Genomic DNA, 24,833 nt, shown 5'->3' with positions numbered 1-24,833 from the left:
AGCCTCACCTGGCCGACAGACTAACAGTGGCGGAGTGCCCAACCAATCACACACTAACAGGCCACACACCCAGCCAATTTACTCCACTAATGCACCCAACACAACACTTCTGTGCGACTACCCGCACCACAGATGCCAATATCCAACCACAATTTACCTACTCCCTCTACCTACTTTTGAACTACCCTCCCCGGGTACTCATGAGGGGGTCCATCCTTCCCCCACTCGCTCCTTCGAACCATCCATTCCACACTACTCATTCCACACTCCACACCATTCATTCCAGACCATTTATTCCATCTAACCATTCTCACTTGCCACCATGCAAGTCAACCACCCAGTGCACAATCACACCTTTCACATACTCTGCTCAACACACTTTCACTTCTCCAAACCATTGCCTCTCAATTCCTCATTTCATCACTCTCACCACAAACACATAGCATCATCTAAGCTATCTACTCCCTTCTACTGTTAGTGCTCCCCGTCCCCTTACACTATGCACTCCCTCGTCGTTATCAACCAACTAATCTCTCTACGTCCCCTCTACTAGTATGATGTCGCTACTTAAATCTTGTGTCTCCTAAAGTCATTTCTAAACCCTAACATTATCCAAGCCCTCCCTGGCTAGGTTTTCACCATCATAACCCCATAAACTAATGCTCATGTGCCCCCAAATGTGAGGTGAATGGTAAAACTACCATTCGCCATCACTACTGCTACCATCAAATGTCCACTATACTACGAGCCTCGGTGCGTCATTACATTATCAAAGCTCGGCTTCACAAAACCGAGCAATGAATTCGGGTGGTTTGGTCTCCTGCAGGTTGGGTCCGTCCGGCATCGATTCAGGGGAGGAGGTTTTGTCGGGCCAAGGCTCCAAGCACCATCCCGGCGCAAGGCCTTGCGCTCCCAAGCGCGATGGCCCAGCCTTGCCCGGCCGGAGCGCCGCCACCACAAGGGGGCGCTGCTCCGACCCCTTCTCCTTCCCCTCGAACCGGGCCGCCCGCTCTGCCTGGCAAAGCGCGGATTCGACCGTGCAGGGCGGGGCCCGCGGCTACGACACCCGCCGGTTCCCGCTGCACACAAAGCCCGGCATGGACCGAGAGCTCGCGTCGGCTAAAGGTCGGCCTAACCGCTGCCCCGGTCAATGTCGATGCTTTCCTTGCATGCTCACACCACTCGTTCCTTCTCCTACTCACACATCCAGGTGTCTCTATACACTCCGCACATTTCGTCACCGCACTCTCTCTCCGTGCACACCACCCAGGCACACTCATTCCGCTCACAGACTTCGTTACACACCTGACCCCCACACCCACACACCTCCTCGCACACCTTGGCACACACTCGTCATTTGCACACTTCATTAACACACCTCCTCGTGCCCACTCCTCGGTTAAATCCTCTGTAAGAACCATGGGTGTGCACTCTTCTGCACACCCAATCACGCGCTCCGATGTGCACTCCCGCACACTCGCCACAACCAACTCAGGTGTGCATTCTCGCACACTCGCCACAACCAACTCACTCTCCGTGTCACAATCACTCCCACTATCACACTCTGTCGTGCATTCATTCTCACTTTCGCTCTCTGTAATACACTCGCTCCTCGGCGCACACTTTTTTCTCACACGCGCGCCATTGCCATTCACACAGCGCACCACGGACCTCCCACAAACGCCCGGGTTACGCTGGAATCCCAAGCGCGCGAAAAGTACACTTTCCCGCCAAATCGCCTAGCCCAATATACAGCCCGACTCACCTTCCGGATTCTTCTTCCTCGCTCCAACACCACCTGCAAACTTTCATTGGGGTTAACAAGCACGGCATCATGATGCGAGCACGGACTTTGTGCATATTCCATTCCTTCCTGCCACGAGTGCTTTTCTAAGTCCGTCTCTTCCACCCCAATTTCGACTATAATTAATTCTTTAATTTCTTTTCCCTCGACGACCGCTGGCTCTAATAAAATTTTCTCTTCTACCTCGGCGGTCGCCGGCTTTCCCATACCACGAGTCGCGATTTCTATACCCGTCCACATGTCTGTGCTTTGCTCCACTTCGCTTTTCCCGCGCTTCTCAAGCCGCGTTACCTCGTCGCGTACCCCTGCAGTTTTCCCGCCCAACCTGCGGTTAACCTCCCTCTCACACTCCCTTGCTTCATACCAGGCTTGGTCCCTCGCCAACCCCTCATTGATTTATTGGGCTTGACCATTTATGTCTTCCAATTGGTCCCCTAATTTGCCCTCTAATCCTACCAATTTGACATCTAGGCCCCCAATTTGACTTCCCATGTCATTTCTCAATTCCCCAAATTTACTGTCTAGTCCCTCAAATTTGGCTTCTAGCCCCCCAATTTGATTTCCCATATCATTCCTCAACCCCCCAATTTGGTTCTCTAATCCCCCAATTTGATGGCCCAATTGCTCCCCCATTCTATTTTCCATTCCCTTGAAGCTATCCTCTGTTTTGACCATAAAGGCCATCATGTGGGTCACAAATAGGCCCCAATCTACTGGTGCCGCGGGCTCGGCTGCCACGGCCATGTGCGAGGCGCCGCCATTTTGTGTGCCTGCAACCCCCTCGACCACACCTTCATTATCCTCCTCCTCCATTACTCCCACCTCTTCCCTGGGGTCCTGGGTCGATTCTACCTCCTCATTCTCCCCTACTGGCATCCGATCGCCTTGATTATCCATGGCCCGACCTTAATTTGGGTTTTAATAAAAATTTTGACCGCTCCTTAATTTTTCACCAAATTTTTTCCACAATATAAAAAATTGGGTTCGGGCCCAAATCCCACTCCTGACACCAATTGTTACGGATTCGGGGGTCGGTGCTCCCCTCACCAAGGGGGGGTTAATCCCCTTGTCCTTTAAGCTGGCCGTCCCCCGTTCCTGGAAATTATAACGCTCCTCCGCAGGCGAGATTGGCCAGGGTGATTGGTCAAGATGGAGTCCCAAATACCTGCGTGCCAATCCCTCCGCGAAGCAGGGAAATAACTCCCGCTCAAACCACGGACAGGTGGAAATTGCCGAGCGGTTTAGCAATCCGCGATTCGAGCCATTAGCAAAAGACTAACCCGATTCTGAGCGATTGGCCAAATCGTGCCACCGGTACTCAATGGGGAAAAGACAAAGACGATCGGATGAGAGAAGAAGAAACCAAAAGGTAAGGAAGAACAAATATGGTTTATTAACTATTCTAATAAAAGAGGAAACGAAAGAAGGGCATATACAAGAAGCAGAGCAAAAGGACACAGGGCAAGCTTACACAGTCTTAATTACCACGCCCAGCACAATACAGACAGACTTACACGAAAGGGGAATAGCAGGAAGGAGGAGAAGGTCCAGGCAGATGGCAGGGGAGGAAGGTCCGGGCAGATGGTTCAGGCGTTGAGGTCCGGCTCCAGGTTCACGCTCCACTCCGGTCCACACTTTGGTTCGCGGCGAAACCCGGCAGGCAGTGCGGTTAGTATTGTCGCGGTAGCGGACCGACTCTCTCACCGTCTCTCCCTCTCTCTCTGCTCTCTCAAAGTAGTCCCACGCGAGTGCTTTTATCACTACTAGAGTAGCTCATGGTGGTTGAGTATGCACTTTATTGTACAGACCTAAACTCTTCAGGAATCCACTAATTGAAGGTCCAGGAACAATATTTGGTTGGTAACACAATATTTGGTTGCCACTGACGGCGAAATAGCTGAAATGGCCACACCCCTTTTTGGGCCACGCCCCCTTTTTTGCCGTGACTGTATCTACAGAACCGTTGGACCTAGGAGGTTGCCCGACCACTCAAAATTTGCGCAATGGCCACATTATGGGGGGTCAGTAATACATTTTCATATCCAAAAGTCAATGGTTTTTAAGATAATTGCCAAAAACCGATTTCAACATGTTACGAACTACAATATTATTCGTAATTGTTCCTGTTCCTGTTCCTATTGTTCAATTACTTGATTCCTGAAGAGTCTAGACTAGACTAGAGTCTAGACTAGAGTCAAGACTAGAGTCAAGACTAGAGTCTAGACTAGAGTCTAGACTAGAATTTAGTCTAGAGTCTAGACTAGAGTCTAGACATGGCTAGAAATTCCGGTCATGGGTGTTTTGTCGTTGAGCCTGCAATCCAGCTGTTGAAGCCAGATCAGTTTGGTAACATATTCCTTGGAATGGGACCTTTTCACATGGAGAAGATTGTCATCGCTTGCCTTGGGAAGTTTTTAGGCTGTATCGGTATTGATCTGGCTTTGATTGAGACTGAAGCCTTTGGCAAGCTCGTTGTAGAGAATAGTGTCATGACTGGAGGTCACTATTGCAAAGGCAAGGAGGGAATGAGTCTTGTATCAGAGGTGATGACAGTTCTTATGTTTGAGAAGTTTCAACCTGACCAGGACAGTACTAGTTGTGAATTAGACCAGAAAATAGAGACCATGGAAACTAAGATGCAGCAGGCTTTAGATAGTGACCATACAGAGTTCAGAGAGATTTGGGAAGAAAGCAAGATCTTACATGCAGACTTGAAGAAGTATTTCACCGAATGGAAAGAAACGGCCTGTAATGAGAATGTGAGGTACTGGAGCTTGTTTCTGGATGAGCTGTATCCTATCCTGAGAGATCTTACACACTCTATTCGGCAAGGCGATTGGCATCTTTTCGTTTCAGCTGTGCGGAGGTGCATGCCTTTGTTCTTCGGGTTTGGCCGGACAAACTATAGCAGATGGGGTACGCTGTTCCTTGAAGATTGCCTGGACCTACAAAGGAAGTTCCCGGGTATCTACAGATGCTTTACAGATGGTGGATGGGTGATGTACCACACTACCCGACAAGGCAGTGCAGTAGGATTTGACATGGCACTCGAGAAGTGTTACAATAAACCCGCCAAGGTTGCTGGAGGTATCATTGGGATGACCAGACAGAAAGAAGCAGTAGCCTTATGGAATCTCCTAAAGCATGAGAAAGATCTTCATGTGGCACAGCTGCTGGAATGGTGAAACTTGGGAGACAAAGATGACAGTGAGCTGAGCCTACACCATGAGTTCAATCCAAGTTCTACGAAGATTGGCCATGTTCGTGCAAAGGCCCTTCTGGATTACATAAAATCCATCAACAATCCGTTCGACGCTGGAATCAGACTTCAGAACATCTCTACTGGAGCTGACATTCCCCAGGAGGTTGTCGACGGATTACTTGAATGCCTGGAAATTGGTGAGAAGAGTTATGAAGAGTTTGTTGAGACCAGATTTCAGGATAAGGAGAAGCACCTACATGATACAATCCCTACCAACCGCAAGACTGTTTTCGTGAAACGTACTTCTACTCCGTTCACAGCGAAGAAATCGATGGCGAAAAAGGATGCAGCGGAAACGGTTAGGTACATTGACTATGCTAGAGAAAGAGGGTACAGCATGCTAGAACTCCTGAAGTATGAATTGACCAGCACATCCCAGTTCCTCACCACTGAATGTAAAGATGGCATCAAATTGAAGAAGCCCGATAAAGCCTCCTTAGCCAGGGAACTTGTCAGTCGCCTTCCACAGGAGACGAGGAATGTAAAGAGTGACGCTCAGATGACAATAGTGGACTTCATGGCACTTGTGCGTAAACTACCGATGAAAAAGATGGGCCTTCACACATTCGGGGAATTGGCTGAGAGTCTTTCCAACAGGATTCTTGCTACAGGCTCCGTGTCCACAAGAATAGACATTATTTTTGATGTTTATCAAAAATCATCAATCAAGCAAATGGAACGGGCACAGCGAAGTTCCTCAGAACAAATCACAATCACCATTGGGTCTGACAATCAGAAACTCCCTGTCGATCTTGATATGTTCTGGAGCTCAATGTTGAACAAAGTTCGGTTGCAGGAGTATGTCTTCAAGTGGATGCTGCAGAATGTCGAGTCGGACAAGGAAATATTCTTTGGAGGAGTATATGGGGGTGAATGCAGGAAACTGTTAGCTGGCACTGAAACACAGATCGCAGAGCTCTCAAGCAACCAAGAAGAAGCCGACGACAGAATCATGTTCCATATTAATGATGGTGTTGTGAAACACGGGGTTCAATCAGTCTTGGTCGACTCGCCTGACACAGATGTCTTTGTCAACCTCATCTTCCACTTCAACACAACCTGGCAACTACAAAAGCTGTACGTGAAGCTTGGTAACCGGAAAACAAAGAAAACTGTACCAGTCCACATGTTGGTTGATCAACTGGACAACGGTTTGGTGTCGTGTCTCCCAGCCATTCATGCTCTCAGCGGTTGCGACAGTACCAGCAAGGTGGGTCCAAAGCTGTCTGGCCTGAAAGCATCCATCGATCTCTCCCTACTGGAAGGGTTTGGTGTAGAAGAACTGTCACCACAGATAACAAGCAATGCTGAAAAGTTCCTTGTGTCTGGATTAAAGAAGACCGACTGTTCCACTTTCGATGAATATCGATGGGAGCAGTACCACAACTCCAAGAAAGAACTGGACTTCAACCAGCTTGTGTGCTGTTCATCAACGCTACGAGAACACATAAAGCGAGCATTTCTTCAGTGTAAGATGTGGTTGCAAGCCCCAACTCCTACCGTCACCAAACCAGATCCACTCCAGTATGGGTATGAAGCAACGGACGTTGGCATAACACCAGTGATACTGCCAGTATCGTGCAGGCCCGATGACCTGCCTCCTCCATGCAAATGCCCAAGAGCATGTATGAGTACCAAAACGTGCACTTGCAGAGACAGGAACATTAAATGTGTCACGTTTTGTGGCTGTAGTAAAGGCGAAAAGTGTAGAAATCCAAATAAGTAAATTCCAAAATAGGATGATGCAAAAGGTATAAGTGTCATATAATGTTGTGGCCTTGGTGGTATCATACAATTGTAGTTCGTAACATGTTGAAATCGGTTTTTGGCAATTATCTTAAAAACCATTGACTTTTGGATATGAAAATGTATTACTGACCCCCCATAATGTGGCCATTGCGCAAATTTTGAGTGGTCGGGCAACCTCCTAGGTCCAACGGTTCTGTAGATACAGTCACGGCAAAAAAGGGGGCGTGGCCCAAAAAGGGGTATGGCCATTTCAGCTATTTCGCCGTCAGTGGCAAATGTGTTACCAACCAAATATTGTTCCTGGACCTTCAATTAGTGGATTCCTGAAGAGTTTAGGTCTGTACAATAAAGTGCATACTCAACCACCATGAGCTACTAGAGTACACGCGCTCGCGTATCAAGCCGTATGCTTTTTGACATACCCACCGGTGAGCTCGCCTCGGCCCTGGTTGGTCGCGAGGGCTCACCGACTCCTCCCTTGGTGACACGTTGACGGGGCCACGCCTCGCCCCGACAACTCCTCCCCCTTTTTCTCCGCTCTGACCGCATGGTTAATGGCGTTTGGAGCGAGCGCTGCGGCAGCGAAGGCTCAATGCAGCGAACGCTGCTGGCAAAAGCGAGCAATACAATTTGGAGGGAGGCAAGCCGCAAAATGAATGTGATTTGAAATGAATTTTTATATACTGTATATATACAGGGTGAGTCAAAAGTAGCGCCCGATTTCTGTTTATATATATATATTTCTGTCAGTTGATTGTTTGTTTGCCATTTGTATTACAGTGTACCAGAAGGTATAAATAAATGAATGACATGTTTATCTAACCATTTATTCGGGGGATATATATTTATATATATATGTAGGGCATGAGCCCCTCCCCCTTGATGTTGTCTTATCTTTTGACCAAGTATAACCAATTATATGTTGGTTTTGATTGTTTACTGTATCCTTTTAATACTTATATTCTTTCCATGTCTTTGAAAGCTGGCTGTACTCTTAAAGTAAGTTAAATGCTTTACAAACTTTTGCCCTGTGTTGGCACAATCCCCCCTTCTCCATACTTCGGCCTTGGTTGCACTTTGCTATCTTTCTGGCCTCTGCTAATTTCCTGTATGTTGGCTGCAGTATGCCTGATCACTCCCAACATACTTTCCCACCAAAGGACTCTTTGTTACATTACTTTGTTGTTTGAAATGCCTTTGAAGCATTATATACTTTACGTGATTGCATGCCTTGTAATGGCTTAATCTCTTTACCTATTGGAATCCAGAGTTTGTTCCCATACTGTGGCCTCGCCATAGTTGCATTGTTGCTATACGTTGCTATACTCCTCCATATTTTCAACATCCGTCTTGATGACAGCTTTACTCCTTATCTCCTTCTTTCCCTTCAAACCTCAATGATTTCCCTTCAAGCTTCAATGATTATGATATTGGCCCTTGCCTGGCCTCGGACTGCCTTAAACTAATTGAACAAACAGGGACTTAGGTAGGGGCCATGTGAGTCCACCCTTTGTCTCCTGTTCGGATGTTAAACCACACCCCTATCTTTCTTATATATATTGAAGCCCTGATCAAACCTTTTCAGAGCATCTTGTTGTAGTGTTGGTCATTTTTGTGAGCTTCATGCGACATTGTGTTTTCCGCAAGTTTGTGTAAACGAGTTCTAATAAATATATCCGTTGCTCCTTCTCTGAGTCCTCTGAGTCCCAAGTTCTAAGTCCCTTTTCCGACATATGGTGGCAGCGGTGGGATCAGTCTGTGCGGTCCGGGACGCGGTCCCAGGCAAGTGAGTGGTGAGACCAGCTGGCAATTGATCCGGGTCAGGTGAACTGTGGTTTTCTTTTGTTTTTTCCTTTATAGCCTGGGGGTCAGTCCAAATTGTAACCCACTCTCTTGCTCGGATGCCGTTTGTTCCGTTTCCTGCTCAGACCTGAACCACGAACCTAAATTTAAATACGGACCGCTTGGGTCCCGGAGCAACTGACTGTTTATGGACTCGTCAGGGTAATGTTACGTAAAGGGAAGTGCCCCACGTTGGGCGCCCGAGGGTAAGGGGTAATAGATCTCTGGGTTGTGAGGGTAAGGATAAGGGCGGCGTCCCAATCCGAGGCCTACCCGGGAGACATTGGAATCATAAGTAAGGTTAAAAGTATTATAAGGGCGTAGGACGCCAGGAAAGTAAAGTAAGGTTAGGTTAGACAGCTGTGAAGGCGGGCGAGCCTCTCAGGAGTTAGGTAGACAGCCGTACCTCGCGAGGCGGGCGAACCTCACGGGTACAAGGCTACGTCGGCCTCTCAGGAGTTAGGTAGACGGCCGTACCTCGCGAGGCGGGCGAACCTCACGGGTACAAGGCTACGTCGGTAAACTAAATTTTCCTTGGATGGGTAATAAGACTGTAAAGGCAGGTGAACCTCTCAGAAATACCCCAGCATTTTTCATGTTTAGGAGGCATGGCTATGATGCTGCGAGACCAGGGAAGTTATGGGTTGCGCTGACTAAGGATCTAGGTGAACCGTGGCCCGAAGGAGGGTCTTTTGCGCTGGAAAAATTGGAGGCGTTGTATGGGGCATTAGAAAAGTTAGAACAGGACACAAAACACTTCCCGCCTGACTATTGGAAAGTCTTTGGTTGGTGGAAGGAAGAAGCGATGAAGCGACAGGCAAGGTCGAAACAGGCCAGCCTGGCCGGTGAGGTATCAAAACTCAAGGGCCTGAGGAAACAGGCGAATAAAATGCAGGATGAAGCGGTTAAAGAAATAGAGAGGCAGGCCAACGCACGACTGATGCCGCTCGTTGAAAATCAAGACCCCGCGGTAGGGGAGGTAGTAACCAGTCTACCCTCCCCAGCCCCAGACCTAAGCCCTGTCCCGGGGTTTCAGGCACCACCTATCCTTTCTGCGCTCCCGCCACCACCTCCCTGCAACCCCGCTACCATCGCACCCCAGTTACCCCAGGGGCCGACACCCCACGGCACGAAGGCAGTTACCCCCCAGAACCATCTGAGCCAGGGAAATCCGTTTGCATAGCTCGGGGCTAACGGGATAAATAACGGGACCGATATTGCAGGGTTCCCACCACCGATAGGACAGGACGGGTTATACCCCTCACTGGTAGGCTGTAATGGGAACGAGACCCCACAAACTACCCCATTGGAATGTCAGGAACTAACAGAAAGGAAAACATTGTGCCCCTTACAAGTTATTGGTGTTAATGCTCAAGGTCAGGGGGTTCGAGAAAGGGTACCATGGAAAGAATCCGCTTTAACAGTAATGCGGGAAAGGATTCAACATTTGCTTATCGATGACCCACGACAGATAGTACCAACCATGTCGAATTGGGTTTTAGTTGGCGAGTGCGACTATCGAGACATAACCCATATGGGAGTATCCGTGCTCCCACCCAAGGTATGGGAAATGGCTAGACAAAGAGCACAGTGGCCGATGGAGGATCCAAGGGCAGCAGGAGTGGGCCAGATAACACAAGTACAATGGGAGGAACTGAAGGTCCGGTTGCTAGAATCCATCGAGCTGGCGCTGTTGCCAGCAGGAGGTCCGGACTGGGGACAAATCGGGGCCATAAAACAAAAGACAGGAGAATCAATTGGAGATTACCGGGAAAGGTTGGAAAAGGCCATCGCGCGCTGGGGAGGACTGGGTCCGATGCAGCTGATAGGGCTACCCCAACCATTGGTAAACCAATATCTAATCGAGGGGCTTCGGCCGGCATTAAGTGCGCTGAGTTCGGTTGCTTCCGGGTTCGGTTGCGAGAGGACGCTGGCGTTGCATATTCGCCGCTTCTCCGACTGGATGGATGTACAGGGTCTGCTTCTACTTTTCTGACCTGACATCTCACACCTGTCCTGCCTTTTCACACCCGCACGTGCCGCGTGTTCTCCGGCTGGATAACGGAATCTGCTTTTGATGGTACGGAATACGGAATCGAAAGGCCCGCTCCCGTTGTTTGTGGCCGTGGCCTTGTTTGCCGGTGGCCTTGTGGTCTTGGTGGCCTTGTGGCCTTGTTTGCCGCTGTGGTCTTGATTAGCGGCTGCAGTCGTTTGCCGCTGCGTTTGCCGCTGCGTTTGCCGCTGCGTTTGCCGCTTTGCCTCCTCGACCTTGGCCTCGTACTCGTCCCTTCGCTCCTGCCTGGCATGGCTCTGAAGTACTCCGCCGCAAGGCTTCTTCTGCTCAATACCCGCTCCACCCCATCATGCATCTCTGCCATCAAATCAAATGGACTCCTCCGACGACCCAGGTACATTCACCGTGGCTCCGGTCGCAAGTTTGTTTATTTGCAATCAGGTCACTCCATCCCTGTCCTCTGGTCGGCTCAGCGCACTCTCACTCTTCATCCCAGCGCACCTGGTCACAGCAACCCACACGATCGCACCTCTTGCCTACGAACCCTGGCTAAATCACCTGAATTCATCCCTGCTGTTCAAAACAACATCAAGCTCACCCTGTTCAACACCCGGTCCCTCAACAATAAATGCCTCATCCTGAACGAATACATCCTGGATAACAAACTGGACTTTCTCTGTCTCACCGAAACCTGGCAACAACCTCTGGACTACTACACACTCAACCTCACCACACCCAATGGATATTCCTACGTCAATAAACCACGCTCGGAGGGCCGAGGTGGTGGAATTGCCGTTATCCACCGTCAAGACATCAAGACCAACCTCATCTCCATCTCATCTGCTCCATCATTTGAACACCTGGCTTTAAAACTCTCTGGTCACACGCAGTCAGTCATGGCTGTCGTCTACCGCCCTCCCAAACCACACCCATCATTCCTGTCTGACTTCTCCTACTTTCTGACCCAGCTATGTTCCCTCTCCCCCTCAATCCTCCTCCTTGGTGATTTCAATATCCACATGGACTCCACTGACTCCACAATAACCACTGACTTCACTGATTTACTCACCTGCTTTAACCTCACTCAACATGTCGACTTTCCTACCCATATCCGTGGTCACATTTTGGACCTTGTCTGCTCCACTGGATTAAATTTGCACCATCTCTATGGCTCCGACCTCACCCTCTCTGACCACTTAGCCATCACTCTGACCATCAACATCCCCGCCCCAACACCAAGGCATTATCGCACAATCAACTTCCGTAAGCTAAACGCTCTTTCACCTACCTCATTCTCATCCACCCTCTCTGAAAAAATGTCCACTTCTCCCTTCATTGACCTCCACACCCCTTCCGACCTCACTGACTACTACAACCACACTCTCTCCTCCTGCCTTGACCAGCTTGCGCCTGTAAAAACCAAAACAGTTTCTTTCACCCATTCTGCTCCCTGGTTTACCCCTGAACTCCACCTGATGAAAACTCGTGCTCGCCAACTTGAAAGACTCCGCAATAAAACGGGTCTCACAGTTCACTCCCAAGCCTACAAGGACCACATACAACACTACAAAGATGCCCTCTCCCGCGCCCGCTCTGCCTACTACTCTCAAATTATCCACTCTGGCTCCGGAAACCCAAAAGCACTCTTCTCGACAATAAACAAACTCCTCCGCCCCCTGAACACCACCACCCAGTCATTCACAGTAGACAACTGCATCTCCTTCCTCTCTTTCTTCCAACGCAAAATTGACAACATCTACAACAGCTTGACCACCGCCGCACCCGCTCCCCCTCCAACCACCTGCCCCCCCTTGTCCTGCCATCCCCTGTCTCGGTTCTCCCCAATCTCTCCTACTGACCTCTCTGAACTCCTCATAGGAATGAAAACTGCCACCTGCACTCTTGACCCCATCCCCTCCAGCTTTGTCAAAGCCTCCCTCCCTGCTCTCTCTCCACTTATCATTGCAACAATAAACTCCTCCCTGTCTACAGGCATCGTCCCACCTTCCCTCAAAATTGCTGCTGTTACCCCCATTCTAAAAAAACCTGGTCTAAACCCTGACACCCTAAACAACTTCAGACCCATCTCCAACCTACCCTTTCTGTCAAAAGTTTTGGAACGCGCTGTAGCCACTCAACTCAAACATCATCTCTCTGCCAATAACTTGTATGAAACATTCCAATCCGGATTCCGCTCCAACCACAGTACTGAAACTGCTCTCCTCAAAATCACCAACGACCTTCTCCTCTCCTCTGACGCTGGCAACCTCAACATTCTCGTCCTCCTCGACCTCAGCGCTGCCTTTGACACCATCGATCACACTATCCTCCTCACCCGACTTGAATCCACCTTTAACGTCACCGGCACTGCCCTCTCTTGGATTAAATCATACCTCTCTGACAGATGCCAGTTCATCTCCATCAATAACTGCAAATCCCCCACTGCTCCCCTCCCCCAAGGTGTCCCCCAAGGTTCAGTTCTTGGCCCCCTCCTCTTCATCCTTTACCTGTCCCCGCTCGGTCACTTAATCCGCCGTCATGGTCTCCAATTCCACTGCTTCGCCGATGACATCCAGCTTTTCATCTCAACCAAGTCCGTCTCCACCGACACCCACTCTATCCTGACAAACTGCATCACTGAAATAAAATCCTGGCTTCAAATCAACTTCCTCAAGCTTAACTGTGATAAATCTGAAATAATCATCATTGGCCCAAAAACGCTCACAAAATCCACCCATAACTTTGCCCTCAACATCGACGGTATCCCAGTATCCACCTCCCCTCACATCCGGAATCTTGGCGTCATCTTTGACCAAACCCTTTCCTTCGACAAATACACTAAACAGATCACAAAGTCAGCCTTCTTTCACCTGAAAAACATTGCCCGTCTCCGCTCATCCCTCTCCTCCACGGCTGCAGAAACCCTCATCCACGCCTTCATCACCTCCCGTCTGGACTACTGCAATAGCCTCCTCTATGGTTCACCCTCAAAAATCACCAATAAACTCCAATACATTCAGAACTCCGCTGCCCGTCTACTCACTCATTCCCGGACCCGTGACCACATCACCCCCGTCCTTTACAAGCTTCACTGGCTCCCCATCCCCCAGAGAATCCAGTACAAAATCCTCCTCTTGACATACAAAGCCCTCCATAACCTGGCCCCATCCTACCTGGCTGACCTCCTCTCCAGACACACTCCCACCCGCAACCTCCGCTCTGCTGGTACCAACCTCCTGACCCCCTCCATCCGGACCAAATTCAGATCCTGGGGGGACAGGGCCTTCTCCATCGCTGCTCCCACCCTCTGGAACTCACTACCTCACACCATCAGAGACTCCTCCTCACTCACCACATTCAAAACATCACTAAAGACCCACCTGTTCAACGCTGCATTCAACATTCAACCCACAGCATTTAACCCCTGACTATCTCTTCTCCTTCTCCCTCCTTTTGCTTTAAATATTTCCCTATTGATTCTTGTCTTGTCTTTTTGATTCTTGTCTTATATATATGCCGTATATCGCTGCTGTTTGTTTTCTTGATTCTTGTCTTTTTGCAATTGTTGTTTTCATGTATTGTTATGCATTATGTTTTCCACTCTGTCAAAGCGCCTTTGGGCTTCTGGAAAAGCGCTATACAAAATAAATGAATTATTATTATTATTATTATTAAAGAAACAGGTACAGTCCGTCCTTTTCGGCTGGAAGGGAATGACAACCAACGATTTATGCGACAAGCTGGAACAATGCCCGGGCTCCTCCTTAGAGGAGAAGAAGGATATTAAGGAGGAAATATTGCAAATGTATGTCCAGGAGAAACGGGCTCAACTTAATCAAAGTAAAAAGGGGGATCGGAGTCAGAGCCACATACGCAATCAGTGCCAGAAGTGGGGGCCCGTCCGGGGTTGAGGACCCCTGGAGGGGGGATTGGCCTTTCTATAAGGGCCAATTCCCCAACGGAGAGTGGGCCCACCATGAAAGCCGGGACGACTGCGACGGTTGTACCGACCAAGACCATAGATGAATTAACATGGACGAGATAAGACAACAATGGACAATACCACCCCCTCTTCCCCCTCCCCCTCAAAACCCTCAAATTTGGACCATAACAGGGCCCACTCCCCAAATTTGGTACCCACCAAGACCCCTTCTCCAAAACCCTGGACCACCCCCCAATAATGGGACGCAGAATGGAGCGAAGGGGACCTGGGCCCCGCCTCGGGGTCCGCCGCAATGGCAACAAGTAAACCAGTCACAGTGGGGGCCGCCAGACCGACGGCTGGGTGGAAGGGGTGCCGTAGAGGGACGACCTATGCCCTCCGCACCGCCGGTTCCGCAGGAACCGTGCTTCTATTGCAAGCAAATGGGACACTGGAGACGCGATTGCCCAAGTGCTCGTAGGGGGTTTCCGTACCAGGGCCATCGCGGGGCCTATTGACGGGATGCTAGCGGGTTGCCTAAGGAGTGTCCTCTCTTGACCATGACGCCGGCAGAGGAGCCGACCTTGACGCTGGACGTGGACGGACGACAATTAGAGTTTCTCGTCGATACGGGCGCGACCCGCAGTACAATTAATGAGGGGCAACTGCCATCTTTGTGCCCCACGGCGAGGAACGTTCAAATAATGGGCGTTTCGGGCTTACCCCAAGCGCTTCCTATTTCGGAGGAAGTGCGAGTAACATGCGGCCCGCTAGAGGCTAAACATGCTTTCTTGATGACCACTACCGCCCCAACAAATTTGCTGGGACGGGACTTACTGTGCCGATTGGGCTGTCAAATTTCATGAACAGAGCAGGGAGTTTTCGTAGATGTCGCGGAATCTAAACACGACTCGTTGATGATGGCATTGTCTCATCCCGGCCCCACCGCATATTGGTGGCGCTTGGACGAAGGGGCTCTGGCTACTTGGACACATATCATAGATAATGTGTGTTTGGACAGTCCAGTTCTGCGAGATTGGCTACAACTGCACCAAATTTCGATAAAACACTTAAAGGATAATCCACCCCACTGCACGGCGTATTACGATGCAAAGGGCGAGGACGAGGATTATCGAGAGAAGGTTAAGGAAAAGCTAGGCAAGCGAACGCCTCTGCACTTGTCACGGATATGGATCGGCCGTGAGGGGATAGGTATCGAGGTAATCCTATCCGCGAGTCAGCGTGCGTTGACCCAATACCCCGCAGGACCGGCCGCCCATGTTACCCTCACTACTGCTAAGGGGTGGCCGCCGGAAAGTGTAGGTTGGATGGTGGGGCGATTACAGGAAGTTCCCTTACAAGGTTATTGGTTTAAGAGGGGCCACTGGACTGTGAGGGAGCTCAATAACGGTGAAGGGTACTCGATTGACATTAAGACACAACTGAGGGATGGAGTGTTCGAAGAGACAGAGTTGCCCCCTAAGGGCAACTATGCCATGCGAGCGGTTCTAACGGACCCGGGTGAGTCAGACTACCTCCTGGCGGAGATGCCCGACGACTTATGGCCTCGGTGCGACGATGAGGTTGGACGGATGCGAGACGCCGAACCTTTAGTGATATCAGTGCAGCCGGGGATGCGCTTGCCAAACGTGAAACAGTATAAGCTACGACCCGAGGCCGACGAAGGTATAACACCGGTAATTCGATCCCTAGTGGAGCAGAAAATTATCGTGGAAACTAACAGCCCATGTAATACACCAATTTTGCCAGTAAAAAAGCCGACGAAAGATAAATGGAGGTTTGTACAGGATTTAAGGGAGGTGAACAAGGTGATACAAGGCATACACCCACTAGTGCCGAATGGAGAGACCCTTATGATGTCAATTCCGCCGGACGCAACATACTTCACAGTTATTGACCTTTGTTCTGCGTTTTTCTCTGTGCCTATCACGGCCGAGTCACAATACTTGTTCGCCTTCACCCATAGGGGGCGACAGTATACTTGGACAGTACTACCTCAGGGGTTTTCAGATAGCCCCACTCTGTTTTCCCGGGCGCTGCACCGCGACCTGGCGGATGTGGAATTGAAGGGAGGGTCAGTGTTGTTGCAGTACATTGACGATTTGTTGATTTGCTCCCCTTCTAAGGAAGCGTGTGAAAAGGATTCCATGGCCCTATTAAAGGCCTTGGCGGCCAAAGGCCACAAAGTAGGCAGACCAAAACTTCAATTTGTGCGGAAGGTTGTAATTTACTTGGGACACGCCATTTCGCATGGGAAACGGGAATTGGATGCTGGACGGGTGACCGCTATCATGGAGATGCCTCGCCCACGCACGCCACGGCAAATGCTGCGCTTCCTAGGTATGACGGGATACTGCCGCACTTGGATACTTGATTTTGCGCTGCTGGCTAAGCCACTGTACGAGGCGACCAAATCAAACGCCCCGGAAGAATTGGTATGGACGGATGAATTGAAGCGATGTTTCGTAGGGCTGAAAAAGGCGTTGGTCACGGCACCGTCATTAGGACTCCCGGATTATGCGAAACCATTTACCCTTTACACTCACGCCGTGGGAGGTTTCGCCCAGTCAGTCTTGACACAGACCCATGGGGATAAGGAGCGGCCGGTGGCCTACTTTAGTAAAAAGTTAGACCCGGTCGAACGAGGGTTTCCGGTGTGCCTGCAAGCCGTGGCAGCGGCCAGGTACGCAGTAGAAAGAACAGCGGACATTGTTATGGGACACCCAGTAACGCTACGGGTGCCGCATTGCGTCACTTCGCTGTTGTTACAGCGAAGCACACAGCATTTGTCTAACACTAGATTGATGCAATACGAATCCGCACTGATCACTGCAGCCAACATCACGATCGAACGTTGCACGACACTCAACCCAGCCTCACTGATGCCCACCCCTGAGGAGGGCGAACCCCACGTGTGCGCCGACGTTGTGCAGCTAGTCTCCACGGTGCGATCGGATTTAAAGGACAATCCCCTAGACTACCCCGATTGTACATATTATGTCGATGGATCAGCTAGGCGCGCATGGGACGGGTCCCTGTTGTCCGGGTACGCTGTGTGCTCAGATAGCGAGACGGTAGAAAGCGGGCGTCTTCCACCTACATTTTCTGCACAGCATGCGGAGCTGTGCGCCTTGACCAGAGCGTGCAGCTTGGCGGAAGGCCTTGCCGTCAACATTTACACAGATTCGGCCTACGCTCACGGAGTAGTCCACGATAAAGGGGCCATCTGGAAGATGAGAGGTTTCCTCACATCTGCCGGTTCAGTGATAAAGAATGGCGCGTTGGTAGAAGGGCTCCTCCGAAGCATTTTACTTCCCCGCGCTATCGCGGTAATTAAATGTCGGGGCCACCAAAGGGCGGACACTGACGTTGCCTGGGGCAATGCAAGGGCGGACGAGGCGGCAGGAAAGGCCGCCAACCAACAGATAGAACGCAACATGCCGATGGTGACACGAGCAAAGGCGATATCTGCACAGATTGCCGACATACCGACTGAAGGACCACCCGCCACACCAACTAAGGATGATATCATAAATTTGCAAAACGCTGCGCCAACGGCCGAACACGAGGACTGGATTAAACGAGGGGCGATACTCCCCGAGCCAGGGGAAATGTGGACCCTTGACGAGAAACCTATAGCACCCCAGGCCTTACTGCCTTGGCTGGCACGCATGGCACATCAAAATGGTCATGTGTGCCAGAGGGGGGTGATGGGACAGATAAACTACACTTGGGCGGCACCAGGACTGTCACGAATTGTATCCGAAGTGTGCCGATCGTGTGTGGTTTGCCAGCAACACAATAGAGGGGCGCCGCCGAGACATGCACATGACGGGGGTCGCCCCCCGCCGAGTGGGCCGTTCGCAAATATCGAGTTCGATTTCACGGAATTGGAACCAAGCATGTCATTTCGCTACGTGTTGGTAATCGTAGATACGTTCACCAAATGGGTCGAAGCCTACCCATGCGTCAAGTCCGATGCCCCGACAGTAGTGAAGCGCCTCGTGCGGGATTTTATGTGCAGATTTGGCATCCCCCAGATAATTTCGTCAGATCAAGGGGGCCATTTCACGGCGCAGGTGGTCACGGGCATCCTGAAGGCGTTGGGCGTGAAACAGTCCTTCCATTGCGTTTACCACCCACAGTCATCGGGACTTGTGGAACGAACGAATAAGACTTTAAAAAATAAACTAGCAAAACTTTGCGCAGACACAGGCTTGAAGTGGCCGGAGGCTCTCCCACTTGCATTGATGAGCATCCGTTCCACCCCGGGTCGCACTACGGGCCTTTCCCCCCACGAAATATTAATGGGACGACCTATGAGCTTGCCCGTCTCAGCTCCGACGGACATGTCCACCCTTACTTTGCAGGTGATGGATGACATGCATTTGAGATTTTGCATAGGCTTGTCCAATGTGGCACGCAGCATCCATGCTCGAGTACGAGAGGCGCTGCCTGAACCAATAGGCCACGCCATCCACGACTTCCACGCCGGCGACTGGGTGCTCGTAAAGCACTTCACCCGCAAAGCTGCTTTGGAGCCACGGTGGAAGGGACCATTTCAGGTGCTACTGGTCACACCGACGGCAGTCTTCTGCGAGGGTAAACCTTCGTGGATTCACGCCACCCATTGTAAGTTGTCCATTCCCGCACCACAAGCCACACAAGACACCGCACCCCACACTGCTTAAGACAATGCACCTTTTAGGGCACTACAGTCTCCTAAGGGCGGCGATGATGGTCATGATGATGGGAATTCTGGGTAGCTGCCTAACAAACCCTGCCAAAGATAGGCTTCTGAACTTTAACCCACTGAGAGAGGATCTCCCCAAATACCCAGGACCCGACAACTACACGTTATTTAAACTGTACCCCGTCAAATACATAACGGCTCCCCGGGGACAGGGGATAGTAGTACATTGCTGTGAGTTGGAGACAAATTTCAAGTGGTTATCTGTAAGATGGATGGAAGCCATGGTGGTACACAATGGGACACCACAGGCACGCATGACCACCCCACGCATAGTCCTAACTAAAATTAGAAAGGTGGAAAATGGAAAGTTTACTGGGACCGTGAATAGTCACGCTGCCACAGGATATCAATGGGGCACGGGCATCGACAATGCTACTCTCCTACTGACGCATGCCCTCGTCGGCCCACACACCACGATAATACTTGAATGTGGAATATGGCCCCCGCGCACGCTGATTAAAAGGAACAAAAAGACGGGAGATACCCAACACCAGTTCCGGCCTAGTTGTGCCGCCTACGTCATTAAACCCCCTCCTGCCCAGGAAGTAAGAAGGGAGCCAGAGGAGAACACATACTGGAAGGTCGCACGGCATATGGCCACAGTACAGAATAGGACACGGTGTTGGATGTGTATGCACCTTCCCCGCACCAGCACAGCAGGAATACCAATGGTAGTGTTACCCCTATCACTCAATGATTTGTGCTCGAAGCCACTAGACACCAAATGCATTAGTACAACCCTGACAAGCCAAGGTTCTGACGGAACCGCGTGTAAACGAGTTTTTCAGTACTCCCCCCCCATCCAGTCCCGACACTTTGAGGAACGTCCGGCGCCGGTTTGGGTCAAGCCGGCAAGGGGGGCCCTCTGCTTAGAAGGAAAGGGCCAAGTAATGGTAGGCAAATCCGCGTGTAGAGATACCCTCCCCCACGGACCCTAGGGAGGGGAAACACAGGCTGTTAGTGAATGTTACAAGCTCGCCATTACATAACCTCACACACCTCCAGTTGGCATGGAGAGGAGAAAACGGGACAAACACTATCCCAGGCCTTCTCACTTGCATGACCACCCATTTAGTGGCACCGCACCGGACCATGTTTGCATGCGGGAATAAAGCTTACCCGTATTTACCTGATAATTGGGGAGGAATTTGCTATTTAGGATCAGTTTTCCCAGAGATGGAAATGCGACAACACTTACATAATACCACTGCACTCATAAGGACACAACGAAGCACCTATTGGCACGACGACGACACCACCACCTTACACGGCGCTGATTGGGAGAAAGCCGTTAGTTTCTTCTTCCCATGGGCTGGGACGGTCATGAACAGTTACCGCATTGACAAAATTGCGTTGATCTTAGAAAGGGTGGCCAACGACACCGCTACAGCACATGACGAAATGTTGGACACGGTTGTCCACTTACGTACAATGGTTATGCAAAATAGGGTTGCTTTAGATATGCTACTGGCAGAACGAGGAGGGGTATGTGGGATAATTAAGGGTAAATGTTGTACTTTTATTCCTGATCCTTCACAGGGGGTCAGTGCTGCTATTATAAGGTTAAGGGAAAGTGCTCATATATTGACAAAGGATCGAATGGATCGGGAAGCCTCCCACCAGTGGCTTACTGACTGGTTTAAAGGATGGACAGGTACGATAGTAAAGTGGATATTGACCGCCTTGGCAATAGTCCTTGGAATCATGGTTTGTTGTGTACTAATCAAGGCTTTAGTCCTTGCATGTGTGAGAAAGTTTACCACAGGATGGACACTGAAGACGACACCAGAAAAGGCCATGGTGATGACCGACAAGCTGACCACGGATCCAGATGACACTCCGGCCGTCGACGTGACTGCAGATCGCGGATTCTGGAACGATGACCCGAACGAGTCACTGGGCCGCGACAATGAGATCTCCGCTTCTGAAGATTGTTCTTCCGTTGTTGATGTTACCGACAATGATTTTGATTACACAGTTGCGGACCTCAGAGCATTTCAGGCTGCCAGGACGCCGATTACTCTGGACCCCAACATGTCGCATGCAGACGCCAACGAGTACCTAAGGGAGACCTCTCGTTTTTTCTCGATGTGTAAGGCTATGACTGTGGCTGGCCGCCTACGCCGCAGGCCTAAGCCACCTGAGAATGTTACTGATGATGATTCCGATGATGATGTGGGCCACTTACAAGGGTCCCCGACTGATGTTTATGTCTCAATGCAGGCTTTGCCTCTTTATGTTTCATGAGCTCACCTTTATGTCTCACAAGCTCACAGTGGTTCAAACGTCACTGACCCAACTCTGGATTTCGACCCAACCCCGGACCCAACTGCAAACCCGGGCCTGGATGGTGAGGAACTCAACATGGGAGATGCTCTGAGTTCCGAATCTGATTGTCTTGAAGATTCGTCCATGGATAATGACGGTGGAAGCAGCATCGCCTCGGACGACTTCGACTTTGACCCAAAGGAAGTTTCTCTCCCTCCTTTGGACCGTTATGCTTTATTTTTTGGCCATAGGTTTAAGCCACCTGATACTGATGACGTTGTGTCTTCCCCAGATCACCAGCATATAAGAGACCTCATGAACATGAATATCGATTGAGCGCTGAAGATCTACAAGGATTGTGCCTGGGAAAGCTTGGGCGAGCTCCAGTCGGGGGGGGGGGAGTCCCGGCCGCACCTCTGTGGACCAAGGGTGGGTCGGGAGATCCTCCTGGGTGTGGACCCCGGCCGAACCAGAGGTCTTCGTTGTGGATTTGACACGCTATTCGATCTTCATGCCTCTACGGTCTCACATCATACACCCACATACACCTGACTTACATCATACACCCACATACACCCACATACCCACGGATCATCCTGCTGAGTGCGATGTGTGGTACTTTGGGTGCGGGACATGCTCACTGGGCTGCATTCGCGTGGTATGCTTAGTGAACCTTTTACACTGCCTATTCCACTACTCTTGGAGGATTTTACATGCCATTTGATCACCCTGTCTTTACGGACTTACATTGCATACTCACATACAGACGCGAATCATCCTGCTGGGTGCGATGTGGAGTGCTTTGGGCACTACATGCTCACTGGGCTGCCTTCGCGTGATATGTTGAATGATTTTCCTAATTTGCTTTTGTTCCAGCTTTGTTTGAAATAAAGGCCTTTGATTGGCTCATAGATAACGTTGTATCTTAGATCCAAAAGGGCGGTATGTAGGGCATGAGCCCCTCCCCCTTGATGTTGTCTTATCTTTTGACCAAGTATAACCAATTATATGTTGGTTTTGATTGTTTACTGTATCCTTTTAATACTTATATTCTTTCCATGTCTTTGAAAGCTGGCTGTACTCTTAAAGTAAGTTAAATGCTTTACAAACCTTTGCCCTGTGTTGGCACAATCCCCCCTTCTCCATACTTCGGCCTTGGTTGCACTTTGCTATCTTTCTGGCCTCTGCTAATTTCCTGTATGTTGGCTGCAGTATGACTGATCACTCCCAACATACTTTCCCACCAAAGGACTCTTTGTTACATTACTTTGTTGTTTGAAATGCCTTTGAAGCATTATATACTTTATGTGATTGCATGCCTTGTAATGGCTTAATCTCTTTACCTATTGGAATCCAGAGTTTGTTCCCATACTGTGGCCTCGCCATAGTTGCATTGTTGCTATACGTTGCTATACTCCTCCATATTTTCAACATCCGTCTTGATGACAGCTTTACTCCTTATCTCCTTCTTTCCCTTCAAACCTCAATGATTTCCCTTCAAACCTCAATGATTTCCCTTCAAGCTTCAATGATTATGATATTGGCCCTTGCCTGGCCTCGGACTGCCTTAAACTAATTGAACAAACAGGGACTTAGGTAGGGGCCATGTGAGTCCACCCTTTGTCTCCTGTTCGGATGTTAAACCACACCCCTATCTTTCTTATATATATTGAAGCCCTGATCAAACCTTTTCAGAGCATCTTGTTGTAGTGTTGGTCATTTTTGTGAGCTTCATGCGACATTGTGTTTTCCGCAAGCTTGTGTAAACGAGTTCAAATAAATATATCCGTTGCTCCTTCTCTGAGTCCTCTGAGTCCCAAGTTCTAAGTCCCTTTTCCGACATATATATATATATATATATATATATATATATATATATATATATATATATATATATATATATATATATATATATATATATATATATGTATATATATATATATATATATATATATATATATATATATATATATATATATATATATATATATATATATATATATATATATATATATATATATATATATATATATATATATATATATATATATATATATATATATATATATATATATATATATATATATATATATATATATATATATATATATATATATATATATATATATATATATATATATATATATATATATATATATATATATATATATATATATATATATATATATATATATATATATATATATATATATATATATATATATATATATATATATATATATATATATATATATATATATATATATATATATATATATATATATATATATATATATATATATATATATATATATATATATATATATATATATATATATATATATATATATATATATATATATATATATATATATATATATATATATATATATATATATATATATATATATATATATATATATATATATATATATATATATATATATATATATATATATATATATATATATATATATATATATATATATATATATATATATATATATATATATATATATATATATATATATATATATATATATATATATATATATATATATATATATATATATATATATATATATATATATATATATATATATATATATATATATATATATATATATATATATATATATATATATATATATATATATATATATATATATATATATATATATATATATATATATATATATATATATATATATATATATATATATATATATATATATATATATATATATATATATATATATATATATATATATATATATATATATATATATATATATATATATATATATATATATATATATATATATATATATATATATATATATATATATATATATATATATATATATATATATATATATATATATATATATATATATATATATATATATATATATATATATATATATATATATATATATATATATATATATATATATATATATATATATATATATATATATATATATATATATATATATATATATATATATATATATATATATATATATATATATATATATATATATATATATATATATATATATATATATATATATATATATATATATATATATATATATATATATATATATATATATATATATATATATATATATATATATATATATATATATATATATATATATATATATATATATATATATATATATATATATA

The sequence above is a fragment of the Myxine glutinosa genome, chromosome 4 (assembly GCF_964187855.1).
Source record: "Myxine glutinosa chromosome 4, kmMyxGlut1.1, whole genome shotgun sequence".
In the NCBI taxonomy this organism is placed as follows: Eukaryota; Metazoa; Chordata; class Myxini; order Myxiniformes; family Myxinidae; genus Myxine; species Myxine glutinosa.
This window is presented reverse-complemented; position numbering follows the sequence as displayed.